This window comes from Triticum aestivum, chromosome 5B (genome assembly GCF_018294505.1).
Source record: "Triticum aestivum cultivar Chinese Spring chromosome 5B, IWGSC CS RefSeq v2.1, whole genome shotgun sequence".
Classification (NCBI taxonomy): Eukaryota; Viridiplantae; Streptophyta; class Magnoliopsida; order Poales; family Poaceae; genus Triticum; species Triticum aestivum.
The window spans coordinates 181,565,588-181,574,629 of NC_057807.1; the positions used below are offsets into that span (position 1 = coordinate 181,565,588).

Genomic DNA, 9,042 nt, shown 5'->3' on the forward strand with positions numbered 1-9,042 from the left:
AATCCCCTGCCGTTGGCGCGAAGCTCCCCGGGCCGTCCATCGCCCATCGGACGCTCTTCCTTCGTTCGTACCGCTTCACGTAAGGAGAAGCTCTGGATCGCATCGAAGTGGCATCGGACGGCTAGCATCAAGGCGCGGGTCGTTGTTCACTTTCCGGCAAGGACTTATAGTGCCCCACCGTTTTTCGTTTCACTTTCTTACTTTTTCCCCCAATTTGTAAGGCTATAAAGCCAAGTATTCCTGCTCGATGAAGGGCATGAAATTGTTAGGGTTTCCCCCTTCCGCCGCTAGTGTTCCTGGCTGGCCTTAGGTTCCTCCTGATTTGTACTAGACTCTCTGAATTAAGCCAGTAAATCGAGCTAGTTTGAGTGGAATTCTCCCCCCTTTTCTGAATATTGTTCTTCAGACTCCTTTGGGTCTGAGAGGTTCTTCGGGGTCCTGGGCTCGCGCGTGATGTCCCTGGCTCGCACGGGATCGACCAGGCACCGGATCGATCCGGGTCGGCCTCGGCGTGCGCGCTGCGCGGCTGCGTCCGGCTCGGGGTGGAAGATGGGTGCGGGGCGGGGCGGGCGATGCGGGTCGGGCACCGGCAGCGCTGCTGCATACCGCTTCACGGGAAATGGGCTGGGCAAGGGAGCTGCTGGGACTAGGCCAGTGCGGGTTTGGTGGGCCACGGGGTTGGCTGCTCGGACGCGCAGTGCTGCATTTTTTTTCTTAAACACAACTACAGAAACAAAAATAAATAAAATAAAAACAACAAAATAAAAACTAAACAAATATATATATATATATATATATCGTAAAATATATACTACTAATATAAACTACAGTAATACTAGTTCCCCACCTGATGCAATTTTGGAAAATCATTTTTATGCAATAGGTCACATAAAAAGCAACAAAACCCCCAAATAAAATATTTTGGAGACTAATAAAAATACCAGAACATATCAAATGAACTGAAAATAATATTCTGCACATTATGAATATTTTTAAAAACAGGGGAGAAGTCATATTATCTCCGCTCCAATAAATTGCGTTTAGTTGCATAATGATTCAAATATTGCAGAAAAAACAAATAATGCATGGAAAATATGAGATGCATATGAATGATCTCATAACATCCGAATTTAGGAAAATTGGGATGTTACATGCACACACCCACACACACACACCGCGAATCCACCGCAACTACGATGCATGTTAAATTAATTATCCCGCGGGGAACATATATATGTTATCAAAGGAGGGACATTTTAATTTGGAAAATATCAGAGATCATTAAGACATCTTAGTACATTAATTGATTGGTTTTCTATGGGTATATTGTGCAAAATCAAATTCGAGCTACATGCACACGTGACAGTGCACCTAAATGGATTGCAAAAACACATGTGTCTCACTGGGTGCATGTTTACTCCCCGTGCAACAAATTTCAAACAATGAGAATCTTGATTTTTAAATTCTAGTACATCCAAAAGTTATTTGAAGTTCATGAAACTTATCGTGTTGTCATATGGACACCAATACAAAGTTGCATTGTACTTTTTTTGGGTCAAATTTGAGACCAGTTTTGATGTAATCTTTATCTAATTACAAACGGGAGATTATTAATAGTTGGGAACCAATATCCCAAACGGATTATTTATTCGAATCGTGAGCGTTAGACCAACAATGGATACATGTCATGCTTCGGTTAAGCAATAAAGCAGTAGCATTAATCATCCAAATAGAAAAACAATATACGTTGGATTATATACAACAAGTCATCAACACACAACAACAATGAGGATACAGGTTGGATTATAGATTATTTCCAACAAAACATTCTAGTAAATACTAAAGTTTTTCTCACACAACAAATAACAAACTGATGAGATGAACTTCAGCAACCAATCCTCGGTGTTGGAAATGCTTGCTTTGAACCATAACTGATTCTCTAGGAAGGGCCTGCTATTGTCAATCTCAAGACCAACGCAGGACTGATCATCCAGGCTGAAGCGGCCTATAGGATGCATATTGTGATAGTGAGGGTAGGGAACCATAGCAATGTCCTAGGTATAGATACAGTTGCTTCTCATAAATGGTAGTAACGTTGTGTCAACAGTAGCTGGATCGCCTTTCACCATCATTGGATAGTTTTGTCCAAGGAAGAGCGAATTTTCTCCAAGACTATCAATACTAAACCAGGGAGAAGGTGTTGGCGCTAGCACATGAGTATCCATCCTGAATACCCTGCAACGGATGTTGGAATAAGTCCGGAAAGTGCGACCATGGGAGACAACACCTGCTTCGTTAGTAACATCAGCAATGCCCTGTATACATACAAGAAGAGGTGATCCATCGAAATAAGTTGCCAGGTGCCACTGAGTATATAGGTCCTTCTCATCATCATGCTCGTGATCATCACCATCGTCATCTCCCCCTTGGTTATAAAAATTTTCAAGTATAGGTGGTGGAATGTTCACAGGACCTTGGAAACACAAGAAGGTTAATTAGTAAAGGGAAACTAGCTAACCCGCATGCATGTGGATGAAACAATTATAATTACGGTGGAAGACAAACGTACCGAAATCATAAGGATTCCATGCAAAAACAGTGCCATGTGTGGTGGCAGCAAACACAAGACCCTTGTATTGAATTGTATCACAGTACTCATCCGTGTACAGAAATTGATTTTTGAGCAATATCCATTGAGGCGTGGAAGTAAGGACGGCAACAAGCTTGTCGAAGATAGCAACTACTTCATTGTAGCGACCCGACCTCAAACGGTCAAGCCTTTGTGTATCTGTGCCATCCCTGGATCAGTATGCTGGCACATACAGTACATCAATGTATATATCAAAGTGCAATCACATGTATGAACAATGTAAAACAGATATATACCTTATAAGTCTCAGCAGAAACAAACAATCGGGTTTGGATTCCCATCAACGCCATCGGCAGGTTGAGTGGAGACCATAACCCTGTATCGTAACTCTTACTCGTTGAAAAAATCCTACAACATGATACGTTGCAGCCATGTAGGTCAGTACATTGAATGTACCGGCAAGATCACAATAATATAAAACACATGGTAAACTTATTCTATATGCAATATGGCTTTGTGGCTCTGTGTCTGAGTTTTCTTTGCATAAAAGCTAAATTTCATTTTCCCTACAACAAAGGAATATCAGGAGCCTGTACTACGGAGTTTTCTATCATGACATGGTTCCGCCAACCGATGTCTCATAGCCCAAGTCATCATAAGTTGCCCACAATAATGTTATCAGTCCAGTGTCGAGAGTTTCGAGATAGATCCAAGTCCAGAGGCTCAAATTGTCCGTAACCAGGGACACGGCTAATCGATTAGATTTTAACCCTCTGCAGAGGTTTGTACACTTCACCTGCAAGATTCGATCCCTCTTTTTACCTTCTCGCACTTCAGGGTGTTTGAGAACAAGACGACCGAAACATGGTCTTCCGAAGAGTTCCCCTGACCACTGTCCGGTGCTCATCCAATCCTACCATAGTTCTACATCTGCTAGCACCGTCCCAACCAGAGTCACAACTAAGGTCGACCAAGCTAGAGCCCATAGTGATTTGTGGTTGCACAGGTAAGCTTCTAGGCATGAAGTATCTTCCGTCTCTTTGAGTCTGGGTGAGGCTTTCCGCAAGATGTCATGGCGCTTCTCCATGCATCCCGGCCATCCACTGGTCTCTCCAGGGTGCCCGTCAACTGTCCTTCACCCAATAGTGTGTATTGAATTCTTGTCTCGAGTCTTGAGGTCTTGAAGATGCAGTCCTTGCCGATGTCATCATGAAGTTGCCGTCATTGACGAAGAGTCCTCCATTCTCACAACACTCCCGAGCACTCATACCAAACCCCATCTACATTAGCGTAGCATTAGAACTATATAACATCCCGGGCTTGATAACAGGGAGATGGGTTCCTACCTCATGCATTCTACTCAACTACAAGAAATCAATATCACTACTAGAGGGATTATTGAAAGGGTGCTACTACATGCAGATAAAGGAAAACCTGACGTGTATAAGTAAACCGTTATAAGTAAACAGTTATAAAGGAAAACCGGTGAGCCGGTTTAGATCTACCATAAGAAACATAAATAAACCATAAGCTAAACCGACCTAAAACCATAAACTAAAAACCGATCTAGAAGAAAAAATTACGCTTCGATCTAACGTGAGAAAAAAACAAACGGAGGAGGAGGTGCTCGTTGCTTACAGAGAGGAGCTCGTGTAGGCAGGGAAGTGGAGATCGGCGGGGGTGACGGCTCCGGTGACCGGCGCCAGAGACGGCGATGTTCAGTGGATGGGGAACTCTGAGGGGGAGCGATTTTGTTGAAGGTGGAGGCCGGGGATGTGCAGTGCGAGCGGGGCGACTCGAGAAGCTCCTGTGAACCGGGAGATCCAGCGACAGCATACGAGGTTGAGGACGAGGTTCCGGTGTTCCCTGGACGACGAAACGATGTCAAGGATATGCGCAATGATGAAAGAAGTATGTTGGACATGATTTGGTGGTCCAGGGTTGCTCACCAGCGTCGGGATCTACGGTGAACCGTCTCGGCTCCGGCCAGATCCAAACGAAGATGGCGGTGGTTGTGGAGGGTTTTAGAGAGATTTTCCGAAGGGGGCGCGAGAGGAGGGGTAGGGTATATATAGGCCGTTTTCCTTGGGGAGGAGGTAGGCCATGGGCTAGGGTTTGGTGATCGTGTGCGCGGTGGCGGCGGCGTGCGCGTGTTGAGCTTCTCTATTTCGTGTAGAGGAAGATGAAGACGAGGTGGACCCAGCGATCAGAGGGAAAACAAAAAAATGAGGGGGAGAGGGTTACGTGGGAGAGAGAGCACGAGGGAAAGGGGTGGCGGCGGCTCCTGGGAGTTGGGAGCGCTCGCCTGGGTAGCTCCCATGCGAGCCTGGGCTCTGAAGCTCGACTGGCTCGGCTGGCCTGGCGGGCTTCTTTTTTTTGAATAACAGGGAGGAAAAAAATATAGGCATATAATATATCAAAATTTTCAGAAAAAAATCCTAAATGATGAGCATTTTATCATGGTCAAATAAAATAGAGAAAAATTCAAATGAGGCAAACAGTGCTACTATTGAAATAAAACCCAATAAAAAACATTTTTAAAATACTAAAATGATTTCAAATTTATTTTTCTCCATTTTTATGCTGTAGGGAATCATTTTGCCCTAATTTCTATATATTTTGTTTTTGGAGAAAAATAATTTAAATATAAACCAAAATAACTCCAAATTGAAAGTTGGTTTCAAATTAACTTCAAAGGGACTTTCAGTTTGATTCTTTTAAACTTCCCACTCATATTTCATATAATTTGAAGAAGTCATTTTTTCTTCTCTCATGAAAATCATTGAGTTGCATAAAGTTTCTGAATTTGAAATATTTTCAGATGGAATTCAAATCTTTTCAAAAACCCTTTTCATTTCAATTGGAAGAAGTCATATCATTTTCACTCTAGGGTTTTGTGATGAAATGAATTTGAATTCATTGAGAACAAAAAAAGGCAAATGGAAAGTCTGGGAAAGTCATTTCATTCCCTCTCATTCAACTTTCAAAAGTTTGAAATTTCACTCACTTTCAGTCAATCAATCACACAACAATCAAACAAACAATCGTAAATATTTATTTAGTATAACATTCCAAATTTTAGAATTTTGGGATGTTACATTCATAGTTCTTGTAATCCCAAGAGCGGTTGGAAAATCGACAAATTGCTATCTTCCGTAGACGATAGTCACCATGATCGTATTTGAACGTACGTAGATCATCTGTGTGCTCAACCTCGGGGCAGTCTGTGATTTTTGGAAGTGGAACCCGGTGACGAGTGTACACATTCACAAGTTCCCACTCACAGTTATACCCAATATAAACAACCCAATCTCCATTTGCGCCTGCCCAAGCCTTACCCTCAAGCGATGGCATCTTAACATCACATGTATCATTATCAAGCGGCATCAACTTGCACAAGGTGAGGCTTCCGTCGTCCCCACGCCGGCGACCAGCATCATGGCGAAGAAGATAGGGGAGATCAAACCGCTCCTGAACCCTTGGGTTCTTTGCAATGATGTTATTTGTTGGTCGAGAATGGACTTGAATGAACTTGCCATGCTAGCCGAGGTGATGACGTCGCACCGATCAATGAGTTCCTCCACAACGTCATCTTTTAGATCGGGGCAAGAATAACAGGGTCGTTTCCGGCCTGTTCCCTCCATGGAGAAGACGATCGAACAATGGCAGAAGGAAGGGTGAAGGCAAATGGAGGGAGGAAGAGCGTGCGACAACAGTTCCAAATCGAGAGGGAAAGGCGAAGAGGCGGTGGACGGTTGCCACGGTACACGAAGAGGCTAGTGGGGAGTGAACGGTTGCCACAGAGGGGTCACACACTGACAACAAGGCCGTCCTCTCAGACCTAGCGCCCGCGCGGGATGGCCTCCGTCCCCCACATGAGCGAAGCCACTTCGCACCCCACACGGTTGGTCCGCCAAGCCGCTAAGAGCAAGTACTACAATCGTGGGCTTATAGCCTGCTTACATGGCAATTTTGCCTATGTGGAGGAGAGAGACATGAAGGATTCCTGCAACAAGGACAAGCGTGCCTGGCACTCGGCCTGGATGAAGAAACTCGACAAAGCTCACGTCGTGTACGCGGTCAAGGAAACATACACGTGCTACGACATATACAGGCGGATCGTTGACATGAGGAAGTGCCTCCTTCCCCAAAACGGCCAGGGATCCAGCCGGAAGCAGAGCAATGGCAAGCGTGGTCGCAATAAGAAGTAGATGATTAGATCCTCGTTTCTCCATGAAAATGTTATGTGTGTAGTCACTTGTGTAATTATATGCTTAATTTGGTTATGCAATATTGTCTTTTTAAGTATATTAGTTGACTCGTTGCGTCAAATGGCGCAGAGACCCCCTAAAGACATGTTGTCGATGAAAATAGTTTCATTTTGCAAGGACATATTGTAGTAGAAAGCCCATGTATCAAAAATGATATATTGAAAATATGTTTATCATGCTGAGAAATTTGAGCTTGAAAAAAAAACATATGTGTATAACATGTATAGAAAGCATTTTTAGTTGAAAATATGGTTATTACGCTGAGAGATCTGAGATTGAGAAAACAACATATTTGTATAAGAACGTCACATGGCAGAATGACCCAGTGGCAACATGTAGTGCTAAATGTTAATTACAAATCTGTAGGTTTGGGCAATCTTCTCATTTTTCTAAGTTTTGAAATTGCCACTATACTGGTATGCTTTCCTGATTCTTGATTACATACATCACTGACATGAAGCAACAAATCAACACATTAGCTGATCCAACAAAATAGGGAAACTGTAAACCACATTCTTTGGTCTATACTTCCCATGCTTGAGCCGTAAAACATTTTTGCCTTTTTTCCGAAGCGTGGGCAGCATGACCGTAAATGTTGACCCTTCATTCTCTTTGCTAAGCAGTGAGAGTACCACCCAATAGATGCTTCCATTTATCTGTTAGGGCTGCAAAAAAATAGTCATGTACAGTTAACTTCAAATTATATTAAGTTGCACTCTCACATCTTTAAAAGCATTCTGGAAAATTAAGAGTATGTAACATTATAAGATTGCATTAAAAATTTAATAGCCGCAGCTATAAGCAAATTTCAGAAAGACTCCAAGTTCAGTAAGTGACAACTGAAGACCGTAATAATCAACAATTGTAAACACCTAGCATAATTTGATAATTTAGGAGTGGATACCGACTGGACACATAACATAACTTGATTACAATACAAACATCTGCTATGCATGAGCATCACAAGCCTGTCAAGCTTGAAACCAAGTTTGCGTCTCATCCTTGAATTGTGCCGCTGTAATTGACCAGCGATCACAATATTAGGTTACACCGTGATTTATTCAAGAAGGCTTACTGTGAATTGTAAGGAAATGAAATAAAAACCAGACACCAAATTGTTGCAGATGCACTCATGGGATAAACTCCGAAGCATAAAAGTAGTCAGCAGATGAAATTAGAAAAAACAATACAATTAGACTCACTTGATATGTTGCAGGTTAGACTCAAATCTGAGACACGCAAAATTAAGGTGTGATTTGACTGTATACAGATTATGCCCAAACACAATTGCTTGTTTTTGGACGAACAAAAGAGGGAAACTATTGCTACAGAAGATAGAATGAAGAAACCTCATCATGGGCATACCTTCAAATAATATATAGAATGTTTGGAAACATATTTAGACATTAAGAATAATGTTGGCCTACTTTAAAAATGTTGCTATGGTGGGTAGATGGCCTGACCCACCTGCATCCCTGAATCATATGCAAAACTACCTTTTACTGGCACGTCCGTGGCTATAAAATATAAAAGACTGGCAATAAGATTGTCTACCACTCCTATGGATGATTCCCTTTCTACCATGCTTTGGTCAAGTCTAAATGCTTAAACTGTTCTGCTATCCTAAAACCAAAAGGTAACATCTCAAATAGTGTTGTTTCTTTAAAATGAATCTGGGTTAGAGTATAGTACCCTTTCTTGAAGGGTATCATTGGCAGCCTTCAGTATGCATTCCTGCAAAACATTGGCACAAAAAGACACTGATGAAGGGAATTGTTGTGCTCATCTTTCTACAAGTTCAAGAAATCTCATTAGAGAAATAAAATTTCATGTGGAGCGAACCTTGGTCTTGAGCATCTTAATCTCCCTAAATATAATCCGCATCTGCTCAACATAAAGGGGCAGTGTATCAAAAGTAATAAGTTCTGAAAACACATCTGTTCTGAACACACACACACTCCCCGCCACCGCTGCCTCAAGTCTCCTCGAGCTGCCATTCTTTCCTCAATAACGGACAACTCCAGCCGCCTCCCTGCTCGACGGTGACTGCTCTAGCCCTCCTCTCCCTGTGATGGATGGAGGCACAGATCCGCGCGAAGCAGCCGTTATGGGGTAAACAAGGAGAACAACAACTAAGGTAGGGGGCGGGTACTCACAGGCACATCATGATGAGCACCGTCC

At 42.8% G+C, this 9,042-nt stretch overlaps 1 long non-coding RNA gene across 2 annotated transcripts; it reads right to left on the reverse strand.

Moving 5' to 3' along the window:
- Positions 1-7,136: 7,136 nt before the first annotated feature.
- Positions 7,137-9,042, reverse strand: LOC123110961 (uncharacterized). 2 transcript variants are annotated; one of them, XR_006453907.1, is made up of 4 exons: positions 9,018-9,042; positions 8,704-8,927; positions 8,554-8,595; positions 7,137-7,526 (listed from the first exon to the last, which is right to left on the reverse strand). It is a non-coding gene; the product is annotated as an uncharacterized lncRNA (long non-coding RNA). The 2 variants fall into 2 exon arrangements; XR_006453906.1 differs by having other exon boundaries at positions 8,704-9,036.